The following is a 16,342-nucleotide window of genomic DNA, read 5'->3' as shown; positions in this document are numbered from 1 at the left end:
TGACGAAAAAACACATAACTAATTTGTTGGTATTGCATACTACAGCAATAAACAACATTTTGACGGTGCCCGGTCTCACAATTAGGAGGGTTGGCGTTTTTTGGTTGGGATGACGACTTCTATTTTGTTTTTCAAAATAGTCAGGCTTAATCCCATAGTCGTTGTTTTAATATTTTATTAAAACAACTTTAATTTATTAGTGGGAAATATATTAATGTTGTTTCTTTGTGTTTATTTCAGCTTGAGTCCATATTTTGTTGTAATTCAATTGTTTGAATAACAACAAAATATTTTAAAGTGGATATGAAATTGATTAGTTGCGGGCGAAGGGTAGGGAATACTATAGTTTCAGTTGTCACCGAACAACTTCATCAGTTCCCTTTTCAAACAATTGAATTACAACAAAATTTGGACTCAAGCTGAAATAAACACAAAGATGTAAAATTCTGCAGTCCAACAATAAAAAACGCCGACAACAATAATAGGCATCAGCACGGCCTTGTTGACCAATGCGTAATGCAAAAACAACTTTCTTGTTGTTTTTACCCCCGCTTATTGAAGCAACATTCCTATGTTCGTATTCTTTGCGAAGCAAAGACGACATAAAAACAGTGGTGGATATTAAATTCTTTAGTTCGACTCAAATTGTAGGGTAAACAGCTTTAGGGCCATACAGCAAATTTCTCATTTTATTTAATTTGCAAGATGGCTTTATTGACCTGTTTATCGATACAGAGTCGGCGAAAAAGGGAACTGATGAAGTTGTTTGGTGACAACTGAAACTATAGTATTCCCTACCCTTCGCCCGCAACTAATCAATTTCATATCCACTTTAAAATATTTTGTTGTTATTCAAACAATTGAATTACAACAAAATATGGACTCAAGCTGAAATAAACACAAAGATGTAAAATTCTGCAGTCCAACAATAAAAAACGCCAGCAATTAAAGTTGTTTTAATAAAATATTAAAACAACGACTATGGGATTAAGCCTGACTATTTTGAAAAACAAAATAGAAGTCGTCATCCCAACCAAAAAACGCCAACCCTCCTAATTGTGAGACCGGGCACCGTCAAAATGTTGTTTATTGCTGTAGTATGCAATACCAACAAATTAGTTATGTGTTTTTTCGTCGAGAATCGACGAACGCATAGCAGTGGGAAAAATTTGGTTTTGTTTGCAAGTGAAGTTGCTAGAGTTTAGGTAGTGCCAAAGAAATTCTCGATCAGAGTGTTTCTTTGCGCACGTATCTATTTGAGCTAGTGTTCTATATACTATTAGTAATATTTCAAGTCAAAAATATAAATATTTCCTTTAGTCATTTCCACGCAGTTGTGACGCAAAACATTAAAATGCTTATCTCAAAACGGGCAAATGGCGTATGGAACAGTTAAGCATGACACCGACGATATACCGACAAATTTCAAGGGGAAGGTTGTATACCCCCAACGGAGAATAAATACCAAATGTCAGCAATTTGGGTGTGATAATGAGCCTAAAATCTTCAAAATACCGAAAATCGGGAGGTACCGTTATATGGGGGCTATATCAAAACGTGGACTTACACCCACAATTCTCTGTTGGAATGTTTCATACCTCTGCCGAAAACTATTGATGCGTCTACGATAACTCCTTCTATTTTTGGCCACAGTTAATATGAACTCGCGACCAGGTTTCAGAGTCGAGGTATTTTTGGCTCGACTTCGACTCCAGACCGGTTTTTTCACGATTCCGGCTCCGACTCCGAGAGTAAATTCCTATACCACTAAAATTAATAAAATTTGCACAAATGTTAACTTTTTCTATATTTGGAACATAAATATGAAGTAACATTCATATCTATATTATTTCTACTGAATCTTACATTCAAAAAGGGCGTTTTTTTCTTCGCACGAGTAAATTTTGGAAGGAACTCTTCCCCGTAAGAAAATTTTTAAGCCTTCAAAATATGTGAAATTTAAAGGGCAATACAAATCATAAAATCTGCATGCGGTAAAAATTATAAGCAATTCATGAAAAGGGTTTAAAAGGTATGTAAGCCAGCATTTTAGAATACATCGAGAGCCTTAAAAGCAATTTTTCATGAATTTAATCCAAGAAAACTACGAAACTTTTTTTCTGAATTTTAATTTGAAAAATATCAGGAAGTTTTGTGGCAAATGGCTGCATACGAAAACCCTCTTTTTATGAAAGCGTTTTTGGTGCCAACTCGAAAACTAAACCGATTGCCATATATTTTTGTGGGCTTATCAAGAACATCAAAATCTAGTCTTTCATCTATCGATGTTGTAAAAAATAGATTTTATGGAAATGGTGGACAGAAAAATCAAAATATTAATGTTTGGCTTAAAAAACTAAAGTTTTTGTCAAAAAACGGACCAACAAAATACAGTGTTTGCGTAGCAATATGGAAAGAAAATTAGAGAAAAATAAAACACGATGTGAAAGTATTTTTTCTAATCGCAGTGGACTGTATTTTTATTGATTTAACGTTCGTGGAACGGTATTACCTTTGTACAAAGGGTTTGACGAGTAGGACGTGATCCTATCGTTGGTGTTAGTTTTAGTAACTCTAGCGTAGATACTGAAAGGCGGGCTTTTCTCAAACGTCACTCATTAGATTCTGTCATTACCTTTCATTTTATGTACGAAGTACATAGTCGTATTTTAAGGTAGTAGACAGGCTCCAATGAGGAGAAAAAGCATCCTTGAAACAAATTTGAAAATTAAAATGGGTTTAATAGAACCTCATAGCAAATTGTTCATTCCGCCGGCCTTGCAATATCCAGCTATGTTGCAAAATTAAATGTTAGTTATTTAAGTACTTTACATTCGTGTGCCCGTGGGGCACGATCGTGCAATGCCTCGTGGAGACCTTGATCATCATGTAAAGATTGTAAAAGGTGATTGAAGACCACCTCTTACAGATTTACGTGGCGAGACCACAAGTTTCTCCTGGAGGAACTCCGAGGAGTCGCCGAGGGCGAAATTAATTTGTATAAAAATAGGACTGTATTCTCCGAAGGAGGTACAGTACCAGCTGTCCTTTTTGCCGTAGGCTTCATGTGGAGTGGCTTTTTAATCAGGTTGTTGTTCCTTGTCGTGCATGGGGACGTCATCCTCACACCATCGTCGCAACCATCATTCGAAATTTTCCAAGTCATAAGAAAAATGGAGAGGAAGCGAGAATTAAACAATAAAACAAACTTTTAGGTCAGAAGGACCTCTTAACCGTTGGTCGTTTTACATATATATAGCCCGATGCTTCGCGGCTCTAACACGGCCATCAAAGCTATATTTTTTCAGTAACACGAAAAAGTAGTGAGGTCGCGTAGACGCCTCGAAACATGGTCTATTATTAATTAACTCCGTGGGAGTGGTAAAATGGATGTTTGAGTGCCGTCGGGATTAAATTTCGTTTTCAGTATCAGTATTGATACCCTCTTTCGAACATAGATAAATATTTTTGCCCCGGAGGAGCTTGAATGAAATATCCAGTGACGGAATATTTTAGGACTTTTTATTAATCAAAATTTCAATCAAATGCCTAATGAACATTTTGGGATGTGCCCATTAAAACCCATAAGATAGACGGCCGTAGGGCCAAAGTTTAAGTAGATGGTCGTAGAACCAATATTTGCGTAGCAAGTGGTGGAGAAGTGTAGGCGATGTAATCTCTGTTTTCCGTGGGAAAACTAACCTAGCATGACTTACTAACCCGTCAACACATACACCACCGAAGGTTAAGTGCATGACTGTCAATAGCGTCCGTATGGATAAATTGGAGCCCAAAGACTCAATGTCCCCAGTCTTCTGTCCTAACTATTTCAAGGAGAATCCCTAAATAGAAGGCCCAGTATGGGTGGATGGCATTGGACCTGTAAGGATCCAGCCGAAGACTGTACTTTGCGCTATCAACGAACCTAATATCTTAGTATGAGAACCCTGTGCCAGAATCTTCGGATAAAGATCTGCACCAAGAAGAAGGTCAACAGAATGGGAAAAGAATGGATCGGGGTCCGCCAAACGTAGATTTGGCAATTGTGGTAGAGTGTCAGTTGGGATGGAACAGGAAGGCAGATTATCTGCAATGGTCGGGACGACAAGAGCAGTTGTGTCCATTGAATGCGTAGCGTCCAAAGGAGACACAATGTGAATGGAACATTCTTTGTCAGAAATGACAGAAACTGACCTACTCACACCCAAAATAGAGGCTTTAACTGCATTTGTGGCAATACCTATTCTACTCTGCATATTTTCAGAAATGAAAGATGATTCAGAAGCAGGATCAATTAAAGCTCTGGCTGGGTACGTAGTACCTTGGTGCACAATATGTACCATAGCCGTGCCTAACAATATTTCCCTATTCTGAGTGGTATGGAATACTTGTCTAGAATTAGACCCAGATGGATGACCTGTAGAGGTAGAAGGGGAATTTAAGGCAACTAAACTCCTGGAAACAGGTGACGTCGGAGACGTGTGAAGTGTTGAGACCTCCCTATGTAACAGGGTGTGATGCCTTTTGTTGCATATAGCACAATTATGTACACTATTACAGTGTGAAGCCTTGTGTCCGTGAGACAAACAGTTAAGACAACAGTAATGTTTCTTAACTGCACTTATCCTTTCAGGAACTGAAAATCTAAGGAATTTTTGACAAACCCTAAGATGATGTCTTTGTCGTGAACAAAGAGCACATGATTTAGGCGAGGGTGCGCGAGAATACCGTGAAGAACGAGGTGTGCTTGGTGGCGTGGCCACAGATGTTTTAATGCTTCCACCATTCGTGGAATGGGAAAGTCTTTTATTGTGATTTAGAGGTTCGACGTAGTCTATGCCCCTAATATCACGTAAGCAGGTCAGAGTTTGGATTCTTTCCGTGAGAAATTGATCCAAATCTGCCCACGAGGACAATGCAGACTTGTTTTTAATGCATTGTTCCCATAGCACAACGCAGTGTTTAGGTAATCTCTGAAGACAAAGGAAAACTAGAATTGGATCCCAGTCTTCTGTCGGCACGTCATAATTAGACATGGACGAAATACACCCGTTTATGCCTCTTTGCAAAGTCTTCAACCCTAAACTAGTTTCCTCTTCTAAAACTGGTAGGTCAAAGAGGCGTTTTAGTTGGTGGTTCACCAAAATACGTGGATTGTCGTAAGTTTGTTGCAAAGCATTCCACGCCAGACTAAAATTTGTGTGGGTAAGCGAAAACTTAGCCACTATTTCATGGGCATCACCACTGGTCTTTTTCTTTAAATGACATAAGCGTTCTATATCACTTATGCCGCTGTTGTTAATATAGAGGGCAGAAAATAAATCCCTGAACGTAGGCCAGGAGAGAAAATCGCCATTAAACACTTCGATGTCACAGGGGGGTAAATTAAGTCTGTGACCAGCATTAACATCTCCACAGGATGTGAGGGATGAGTTATTTGACGGTGTCAATCGATGTGAAACATCAGAAATGGTCGCTGTATCTTCAGTACGTGGTACTGTAGGTTTATCTATATGAGATTTTGGAGAAGTGAAAGTAGGCGACTGAGACGAGGTCCGGAGTACACCTAACTTTCTATTAATGGACGATAAAACATTCATAAAACACTTGTATGCGACATCGAATTTGATGTCGGCAGCTACAAGGTTGTCCTTATTGGAATTTTTATCTTCATATAGATAATTGAGGCATATATCAGATTGTAGTTTAACTTTTTCCCATAATGTTCTCGCCTCAGCTCCTAGCAATTCTAAGATATAAACATCGAGCTCATCGTCCCGTTGGGAACTGAAGTAGCCATCAAATTTGACTAAAGCATCAGCAGCTCTGTTGAATAAATCTAAAGGAGTGAGGGGCATTTTGAATGAAATTCACGATTAAAGTCAAAAACAAAGATAATTTGTGACACGAAATGTCGTATTGAGAAATTAAATGTAGTCGAAGACTAAATGAATTTCCTAAATAATGCACGTAGTTGTACAAATTCAACAAAATTGCACAAAAATTATTTTATTACTTTGGAAATGACACGTGATGTCAAAAATTGTAGGCGAAAATCCCACAAAGGTAGTAAATTTTCACTAAAGTATTAAAAAAATAGTTTTAAAACACGTGATGCTTCAAAATAAAATTATTTTATTGGAAAAATACACTGAGTTTATTAGTAGTCGTAGACTATTTCCATAATGTATCGTGGATACGGCAATATATTTGAGGTTTAACGTGATTAAACCACAAAAAATTCTTTAAATTTTAAGAAAAATGTAAAACTAAGTCCAATTTTCTCTCAGTGTATTCTAAATTTCGCAAAATACTTAGAGTGTATCGTATAATACACGTAAACTATGGCAATGTATCGAAGATAGCACTTGCCGAAAACAAATTTCCAAAAATATTAAAAAAATTGAAAATTCGCAAAACCACTTCACTAATACCGACGGTAGGGGGCACGGTGTCAAAAACACGAATTAAATTTTTTTTAGTTAATATCCGAAGGATTCAACTCAAAAAATACGAGAAAACAGCACTAAAATATCTTTACGAAAATAATTTTAATTTTTAGTACACGGGAATACCCCTAATACAATCGATCGTAGTGTAAATGGTATATAAGTGCCAAATCTGCCACCCGTATTAATTAAAGGTGGAAACAATCAGCAGTAATGACAGTGAATGACATTTATTCTTTTATATTAGAATTGTTATTGTTGTGATGATTTTTGTGTTTTTGGCGAACACGAAGAAGAGAATAAAAGGAAAACACAACAATAACAATATGGATTTATATTAAATATAAAAGAAATGTGCGAAAACACCAATAAATGTGGAAATTAATAAACATAAAAAATCACTGTGATTGTTGTTGCTATTATGTGAGAAAATAGTGGGCGATTTGACACTTAGTTTTGTTGGTATTTTTTAAATGAATTTTACCGACGGCAATATCGTAGGTGACGGACGGACATTAAATATTTATTGTAAAACGACAAACGGTTTTGTTTTTTTTTTACTTTTAATTATGCACAACACTTGTAAATTTTGGTATGTCACTTTTTCACGTAATGAAATGTGTACATACCTTTGTTGTGATGGTAAAAATCGCAATTTATTGGAAAATAAATTGATGTGGTTGATCGTAGATCCTTTGTTGTTGTTGCTGCGACGTAGTCGTTGCTTTTTGTTGGTTTTTTGGGTTTTCCTTGTAAAGGCAAAGAGACCGATCGTAAAATCCGGCTCGATTGGACCAATGTTTGCGTAGCAATATGGAAAGAAAATTAGAGAAAAATAAAACACGATGTGAAAGTATTTTTTCTAATCGCAGTGGACTGTATTTTTATTGATTTAACGTTCGTGGAACGGTATTACCTTTGTACAAAGGGTTTGACGAGTAGGACGTGATCCTATCGTTGGTGTTAGTTTTAGTAACTCTAGCGTAGATACTGAAAGGCGGGCTTTTCTCAAACGTCACTCATTAGATTCTGTCATTACCTTTCATTTTATGTACGAAGTACATAGTCGTATTTTAAGGTAGTAGACAGGCTCCAATGAGGAGAAAAAGCATCCTTGAAACAAATTTGAAAATTAAAATGGGTTTAATAGAACCTCATAGCAAATTGTTCATACAGTGTGCCACAAATGTCTTCGTACCCCTACAAGATTTTCCTTAATCGATGTAAGAACACGATGATAAAAGAAAGATGTAAATATTAAAAATGTTGGGCTGTTTGCTGCTGCAGACCTTTATTAAAGTTTCGAAAGAAGAGTGTATTTTGATGAACCATAACGGATTTATTACGCCAAAATCGAAAAAGGTTGATATTTCGACACCACAAAAGTCTTCGTACCCCTTACAGAATTTATCAAAATGGACACTAAAATCTGTTACAAGTGATGTCATTGCTTTCTGTTTCGACGTGTTTCTTCCAGACTCAATATTTCGAGGGGTTTTCATTGCGTCTTCAGCGTATTTATAGCTTGATAGAGAAATTTAAATCTTATAGTGAATATAGACACTTTTCGCAACTAAACTCCTTAAAATTTGATTGACCTTAATTATGCCCTTTGTATATGATGTTATGTCTTAAGGCATCCCAATTTTTCTGAACGGGAATATAAATTTATCTCAATAATGTAAATTTATCATAGATTTCAGGTGAATGCATCTATTTATTCCAATTAGTAAACACCACTAACTGCGGTATGGTTCAAAATCACAAGATAATTAATATATGCCTATCGACTAAATTTCTTATTTTAAGGTAATCAGGTTTTGTTGTTATTTTCACACCTTCGATCCACCAAATAAACCCCAAATTCAGTACTTAACTTTAAGGAAGTATATGAAACCTACTAAATGTGAAAGTCGCATTTTTTCATTCACGTGCAAAGTCTAGGCGTTATTTGCTTTTTACATAATTTATAAAAGGAGGGTTAGTATTTGTTCAATATTTTCGAACTGCATTTATGGCCGCCTTTTGTACAGTTACATCTATATATATAAAAGAGTAGTGAGGTGAGTGACTGACTGCCTGACTGACTGATTGAGTGACTGATTCATCAGCGCCCAGACGAAACCGCTGAAGCTAGAAAGTTGAAATTTTGGGTGTAGGTTGCTGTTGGGGTGTAGGGGTAGGATACGGCTGGGTTTTTGGAAATTCGACCTAGAAGTGTACGAAAAGTACTAAAAGGTACTAAATATGGTACCCTTTGTATTAGGCAAACGGTAAGAGCTAGAATTCTGAAATTTGGAATGAGGGTAACTGATGGAGAGCTAGAAAGATGTACCAAAGGGTTTTTGGGAATTCGAACTATAAGTGTACGAAAAGTACAAAAGGGTACTAAATTTAGTACAATTGAGATTTGGGTGAACAGATAGAGCAGGAATCCTGAAATTTGGAATGAAGGTCACTGATGAAGAGTAATGATGAAAGGTTTTTGGAAATTCGAACTATAAGGGTACGAAAAGTACTAAATGGTACTAAATTTAGTACAATTTGGATTTCGGTAAACGGATAGAGATGGAATCCTGAAATTTGATATGAGAGTCGCTGATGAAGAATAACGATGAAAGGTTTTTGGAAATTCGAACTAAAAGGGTACGAAAAGTACTAAATGGTACTAAATTTAGTACAATTTGGACTTGGGTGAACGGATAGAGCTGGAATCCTGAAATTTGAAATGGAGTTACTAATGGAGAGTAACAAAAAAAGGTTTTTGGAAATTCTACCTATTAGTGTAAGAAAAGTACTAAATGGTACTCAATTTAGTACTATTTGGATTTAGGTGAACGGATAGAGCTAGAATCTTGAAATTTGGAATGAGGGTCACTGATGGAGAGAAGCGATGAAAGGTTTTTGGAAATTCGAACTATAAGGGTACGAAAAGTACTAAATGGTACTAAATTTAGTACAATTTGTATTTCGGTGAACGGATTGAGCTGGAATCCTGAAATTTTGAATGACAAAAGTACTAAATGGTACTAAATTTAGTACAATTTGGATTTAAGTGAACGGATTGAGCTGGAATCCTGAAATTTGGAATGAGGTTCACTGATGGAGATTAACAAAAGTACTAAATGGTACTAAATTTAGTACAATTTGGATTCGGGTGAACGGATAGAGCTGGAATCCTGAACTTTTGAATGAGGGTCACTGGTGGAGAGCAACAAAGAAAAGTTTTTGGAAATTCGAACTGTATGTGCACGAAAAGTACTAAATTTAGTACAATTTGGATTTGGGTGTATGGATAGAGGTGGAATCCTGAAATTTGAAATGAGAGTCGCTGATGAAGAATAACGATAAAAGGTTTTTGGAAATTCGAACTATAAGGGTACGAAAAGTACTAAATAGTACTAAATTTAGTACAATTTGGATTTCGGTAAACGGATAGAGATGGAATCCTGAAATTTGAAATGAGAGTCGATGATGAAGAATAACGTTGAAAGGTTTTTGGAAATTCGAACTATAAGGGTACGAAAAGTACTAAATGGTACTAAATTTAGTACAATTTGGATTTGGGTGAACGGATAGATCTGGAATACTGAAATTTGGAATGAAGGTCACTGCTGAAAAGTAACAATCAAAGGTTTTTGTAAAGTCTACCTATTAGGGTACGAAAAGTACTAAATGGTACTAAATTTAGTACAATTTGGATTTGGGTGAACGGATAGGACAGGAATCTTGGAATTTCGAATAAGGGTGACTGATGGAGAGTAACAAAGACAGGTTTTTGGAAATTCGAACTAAAAGTGTACGAAAAGTACTAAATATAGTACAATTTGGATTTGAATTAACGAATAGTGCTGAAATTTGGAATAAGGGTCACTGATAAAGAGTAAGAAAGGTGTACCAAAGGTCGAAAAGTCCTAAATGGTAGTGAGTGAAACTTGGAATTAAGATTACTGTTAGAATTAGAATTGAGATATGGAGGTAACTTTAGAACATCATACTAATGTGCACGAAGCAGTACTAAATGGTACTAAATTCGATACAATTTGTATTTACGTGAACAGATTACTGTTGGAGTGTAGGATTGCTGTTACTTTGGAAATTCGTACTTATGAAAAAGTGCTAAATGAAAGTACATTGGCTATAATTTGGATTTAGGTGAACGAAAGAAGTGAGTTATGCAAGTTGTTTTTGGAAAGCCGTGTACGATAAGTGGCAAATGGTACAAAATTTGGTACCTTTTGGTATTTGCTATATGGTACAGAATTTTGTACAATTTGTAATTTTGTAAAGGGGTGGAATTTTTAAATTTGAAATTCGGTATTAGATTAGCAATTGTTGTTTAGAGTGGAGGTAGGGATGAAGTTTTGAAAATTCGCACTTATTTATACAAAAAGTACTAAATAGTAATATAATTGCTTTCAGCGGAACATATAAAGCTGGAAAAGTGAATTGCGGTCGGGATATATATTTTGAGTAAAAGGAAGTAAGCTTTGAAACCTTTAATTATGTGTACGAAAAGTTTGGTAACATGTTGGTACCAAAACCATTTTGGTATTGTGTAAACGGTTAAAGTGAGAAATACCTACTATAGGTGAACGAAATTTGGTGTTGGGTGTAGGAACAAAGCTTGGATTATATAATTTGGACAAAAAATACGAAATGGAAAAATATTTGTTATGAAGATCACTCTGAACTTAGAGATAAAGTTCGGAGTTCGGTTGGAAAATGTGCATAAAATCTACAAAATGCTCTAAGTCTTCAAAATACCTCTTCTAATAAAAGTGGATTGAAGTAGACATTTTTTAAATAAAGCTTTTATATCCTCTGAGTATTCAAGGTCCAAATGTAAAGAAAATTGGACAGTATAGATTTGTTCTATTTTTAAAAAACACTAAGTCGTGGGGTACCGTTATATGGGGATATATTTCCGTTATATGGGGATGTTACGAACCTATTCGGGTTCTTGGCGAAACCGCTGAAGCTAGAACCTTGAATTGTGAATGTGCGTTATTGTTGTTGTGAAGGGGTGAGAGAAAGTTTAGTGTTTGGAAATTCGTATTGGGAGGGAATGCTGTGTAAGTGAAGGAGTAAAACCAGAAGTCAAGTCTGAAATTTGCAATATGAGTCGCGGTTGGTGTATGTCTGTGATATGAGGTCGTAGTTTTGGAAATCCGAAATAAAAAATATGGTAGCTGTGTAGGGGTGCGATACGGCAGATATGTTTTTTTGGAATTAAATCGATTAAATGTTGGTATTTAAAATAGGTTTTAATACAACAGAACAGAGTTCATATATATTTTTTGCGCTTTCCGAATACGAAGTAGCGGGTATTTGCTAGTCAATCATAATATTGCAGTGTGATTTCTAGAGGTCTTACCTTATATTCGTCACAAAAATAAACAGATCTTTAGTTGCCATATGCAAGTTATGATCATATCTTTAGTAACCTTAAGTCAAATTACATAAAATTTTGGCCTTCTTTTAAGTGAAACTTCATTTTTGAAAGCGGCAAATCGGAGATTTCTTTGAATTTACTTATTTGCGATTAGCAGAATTAACTCACTGAACAAAATATTTATCTTTGAAGATTAACTTGATCATTAAAGTACGACCAACATGTCCCATTTGTTTTCAAATTTTTTTTCACAAGTCTTACTACATATTCCGCGCAACAGACCAGAAAAGTATCCGAACATCTCCTCCTTATTGACTTTTAACAGAAACCGTGGAAATTTGAGGCAATTTGAATAAAATCAAAGAAGTTCCGAAAAGTGCGAAGACTTTTGTGGGATCAATAAGGGCACATTTTTTAGTATTTCGTGAATAACATTTGAATTAGTTAACAAAATTCGCCAGTTCTTTCAAGTAATATGGAAGAAATGTATAAGAAGGACAAATACAGTTAAACATTTTGCAAAACTTTTTCCCAAGCTACTGATTATCACTAATAAATATTTTATTACCAGGGGTACGAAGACATTTGTGGGACACTGTAGGTCTTCTGACAGAAGACTTGTAGAACTTGTACATAAGACGTAAATGCCCAATTATAATTCGAATATCGTAGAACATTCATTTTGCCTGCAAAAAATTAAAACATCAATTGGACCATAAAATATTCGCAACATGAATTTTGTAATCAAAATAGAGATGAAAAGATTTGAATTCAAGGGATAGTAGATATCCTGTGAATCCCTCCAACTTAGTGGAATATACAGTTTGCTTAATTGTTTTCTAATATTTGTCTTTTAAAATATATAATGATTTTTTTGAAAAAAAATTGGTGTCCAGAATTTAATGTTATATTTATACGGGCCATTATTACATGTGTTCTTTTACTATCTGATGGATTTGAAAATGCAAAATAAACTAATTTGGAGGTATTAAAAATATAATTTCCACGTTGAAAGTTAATGACAAAGAGGCTCCTCCTTGAAATTCAATCATCACTTTTAACTTTAAGTTAACCGGAACGCTATATATCTGTTCGGTAAATCCAAACTATAACAAAAGAAGACTTATAATAATGGGGGTATAATGTACAAAAAAATTGCCTGGAGTCGGAGTCAAGTTATTTTTTTCGACTCAGACTCTGACTTCGACTCCAGCAAAATTGCTCGACTACGACTCGTATACTCCGACTCCGAAACCCTGCTCGCGACATAATGCAACACGGTAGTTTTTAGAAATACTCCACAAGCACCTCTGAATGCAACGCTTTGGGACTCAACATGAAATGTCAACTCTAAGTCAGCATGAAGTGAGATCTTTGGCGCGACAGCACCTATGGGCATAGATGTATGTAAAGGTATTAGGAGTTGAAATTAAAGTGGACACTAGGCTGGTTTTAATTCAAAGGAATAAAATCGATGTCGGATTATTTTATGCGGCACCCCCTAATGTGTTTAGTTTTGTTAGATTTTAAGATTGCCAAAGTTTGCCCAGTCAAAATAGACATTGAAATAGCAAAAATTCTCACAAGACTGAATTTTGGTGGAGAGCTAGAGTTTGCCCCATCGATCCCATTTGTGCCAAAACATTTTTCGGGGTCAAAGGTCAAATTTTAAGGGGCTTTTAGGTTTTCGGATTTATTTTTTGAAAACAGTTGATGATCTAATCAAAAAGTTACCAAGGCAAATATTATAGACAGCAAAATTATCTACAAGTTTGATCTTTATAATTTTTTCCTTGAAGGAACCATTCCACACTGGCCCCAACCTGCGACAAAAATCGAAAATTCGATATCAGCAAATCTCTGCGACAATTCAGCAAATTGTCTCTAAACATAACATATTTTAATATTCCAGCACTGTTTTTGTAATTTATAACGGTATTTAACAGAACAAAACAGAAGAAGTTGACATTTACGTATGATCTCTTAAAAACTTTAAAAACATCAGTAAGGTTGTGACTTCTTACAAGGTAAATAACTCAAAATTGAAAGGATAAAATTATTTTTTTTCGAAATGGAAGTTTTAGTACAAGGTTTCCTAATAACTTTTACATAAAAATGTGTACACATTATTACCATAAAATGTGCTGGAAATCACATTTCTTATAATACTTTTTTGCGGATTTTTTCTAAGTCCTAATAATTGAAGTTGAGTTTTTCTAACTTCGCCATCCTTCGCCACTCTCCGAATTTTTTGAAGAATGTTCGAAATAGTTTCAAGTTTACAAACAATTTGGTTTCAGCTGCATATATTTGCATTTCCATGTGCGACATTAAAAATACTGACGATGCCTCTGGTCGTTTCAGTGAATATGCCGTATTACTCTATTCTCAGTTTCTTCTTTGTTTTGTGTTTTAATTGTTTGTTTTGATTTTTTTCTTTAAAGATTTAGACATTTTGGTTATGAGATCTACTTATGAGTGTATTTTTTACATTTGTATATTTTTGGTATATGTATGATGCTACATAAAATATGAAAAACAAGTAAAAATGTAAAGTTCGTTGGCACCGAACCTTTTTATATCCCCTACCATGAAATATTTTGACCTCAAATGGAATAATTTGTTTCCTTTCCTGTCCACGATACCAGATGGAGACATTTTTTGACCACTAAGAACCCCAAATAGCAAACTACAACCAAGTCGAACCGATAATGTAGATAAAAAACCTCAGAATAAATGAAATAGGGAGGTACTGTAATATGAAGGCTATACCGAAACCTGGAGCTAAGACCACAATTTTTGGCGCAGAAGGTTTTTAATCATTGAGAACTCCAAATGGCAAATTACAACCAATTCGCGCCGAAAATGTTGATAAAATCTTCAAAATACCTGAAATTGGGAGGTACCGTAATATGAGGGCTATACCGAAACCTAGACCTAAGACCAACATTTTTTGCGCAGAAGGTTTTTGATCATTGAGAACTCCAAGTGGAAAATTACAACCGAATCAGGCCGAAAATGTTGATAAAATCGTCAAAATACCTGAAATCGGTAAGTATCTTAATATGAGAGCTACACCGAAACCTGGACCTAAGACCACAATTTTTGGCGCAGAAGCTTTTTTGACCATTGGAAACCCCAAATACCAAAGTACAGCCAATTAGGGACGAAAATGTAGATAAAAGCTTCAACATACCTGAAATCGGATGGTAACGCTACATGGGGGCTGTAGGAAAAACTGAACCTATATTGATGATTTTGTGGCTAAAGTATTTTTTTTTAACTTATTTTTAGCATATACTGAAAAAATCTAATCGATCCGACGATTATAAACATTTGCACAGTGGTCCCACTTGTATGGGAAGGTATACAAGTGGGACCACTGTGCATTCCTGAGATATAGCTGTTCTAAAAAACACATACTTCTTATGCGCATATAAGGGAAATATGCACATTAGAGTGGTTTTAAAAAATCGATGTCGGATTTTTTTATACTGCAAACTCATGATACAAAATCAATATATTTTATATACCGTTTGGTTTTTTATCAGTGGCTGAGGGAATATCTCTGTCTGCACAACTGACTGTGAAAATATTCATGAAAATGTTTTGAGTTGTTGGTAGCTCCTTCAACTCGGCTCTATCGTAAGAGCTAAACAATTTTCATGTGATATTTTCAATGTCTGACACAAGAGTTACTGCAGCCCTTATATCCTTACTTATTTCTTTAGAGGATAGCAATGGACCGGAAGGACTCTAAGTGGCGTAGTCACACAAGTGACTACACCTAACCTACTGATGTCAATGTCGTCGACATAAGCAAGTAACATGTGGTTATTCGTATAGCATTTCCCAGCATGGTCAGATCATGGAATCCTTGGTGGAGACCTCTGATATTTTGTATGAATTTTCCGACTGTTTCCATATTTTTTATGTAAATGTAATTATAATATCTTTAACTAAAACTTCCATTTTGAAAAAAAAACGTATGTATCTTTTAAATTTTCATTTATTTTCCGTTTAAAAAGTCAGTACCTTACTGACGTTTCTAAAATATTATTATATCATACTTAAATATCAACTTCTTCTGTTTTGCTTTGTTAAGTACCGTTATATATAATTTAGAGACAATTTGCTGAATTGTCATTGAAATTTGTTGATATAGATTTTTCGATTTTTGTCGCAGGTTTCGACCACAGTGCACTGTGCGTTGTAACAAATAGCATTCACGAAGTTTAGGCTATTGCTCTATACTACATTGGACAATTTGACGTCGTCATAGACAAAATGTTATGATTTAATTGGACTTGTTCATATATAACGTGATAAGTTTTAAAAACACTGCCAAATTTTATTAAAATTCCATTTTTAATCCTATGTAGTGCATAATACAATATATACATATGCTCTCACCTAACATAGAGATGTTTAAATTGTCATTCTGTGCTGGCTTTTGTTCAATTTACCACCAAACAATGCTCCGGGGATATGCGCCAAA

The sequence above is a fragment of the Musca autumnalis genome, unplaced genomic scaffold, assembly GCF_047663935.1.
Source record: "Musca autumnalis isolate F117 unplaced genomic scaffold, ASM4766393v1 scaffold_1, whole genome shotgun sequence".
NCBI lineage: Eukaryota > Metazoa > Arthropoda > Insecta > Diptera > Muscidae > Musca > Musca autumnalis.
The sequence above is the reverse complement of the archived record's forward strand: the minus strand, read 5'-3'. Positions refer to the sequence as shown.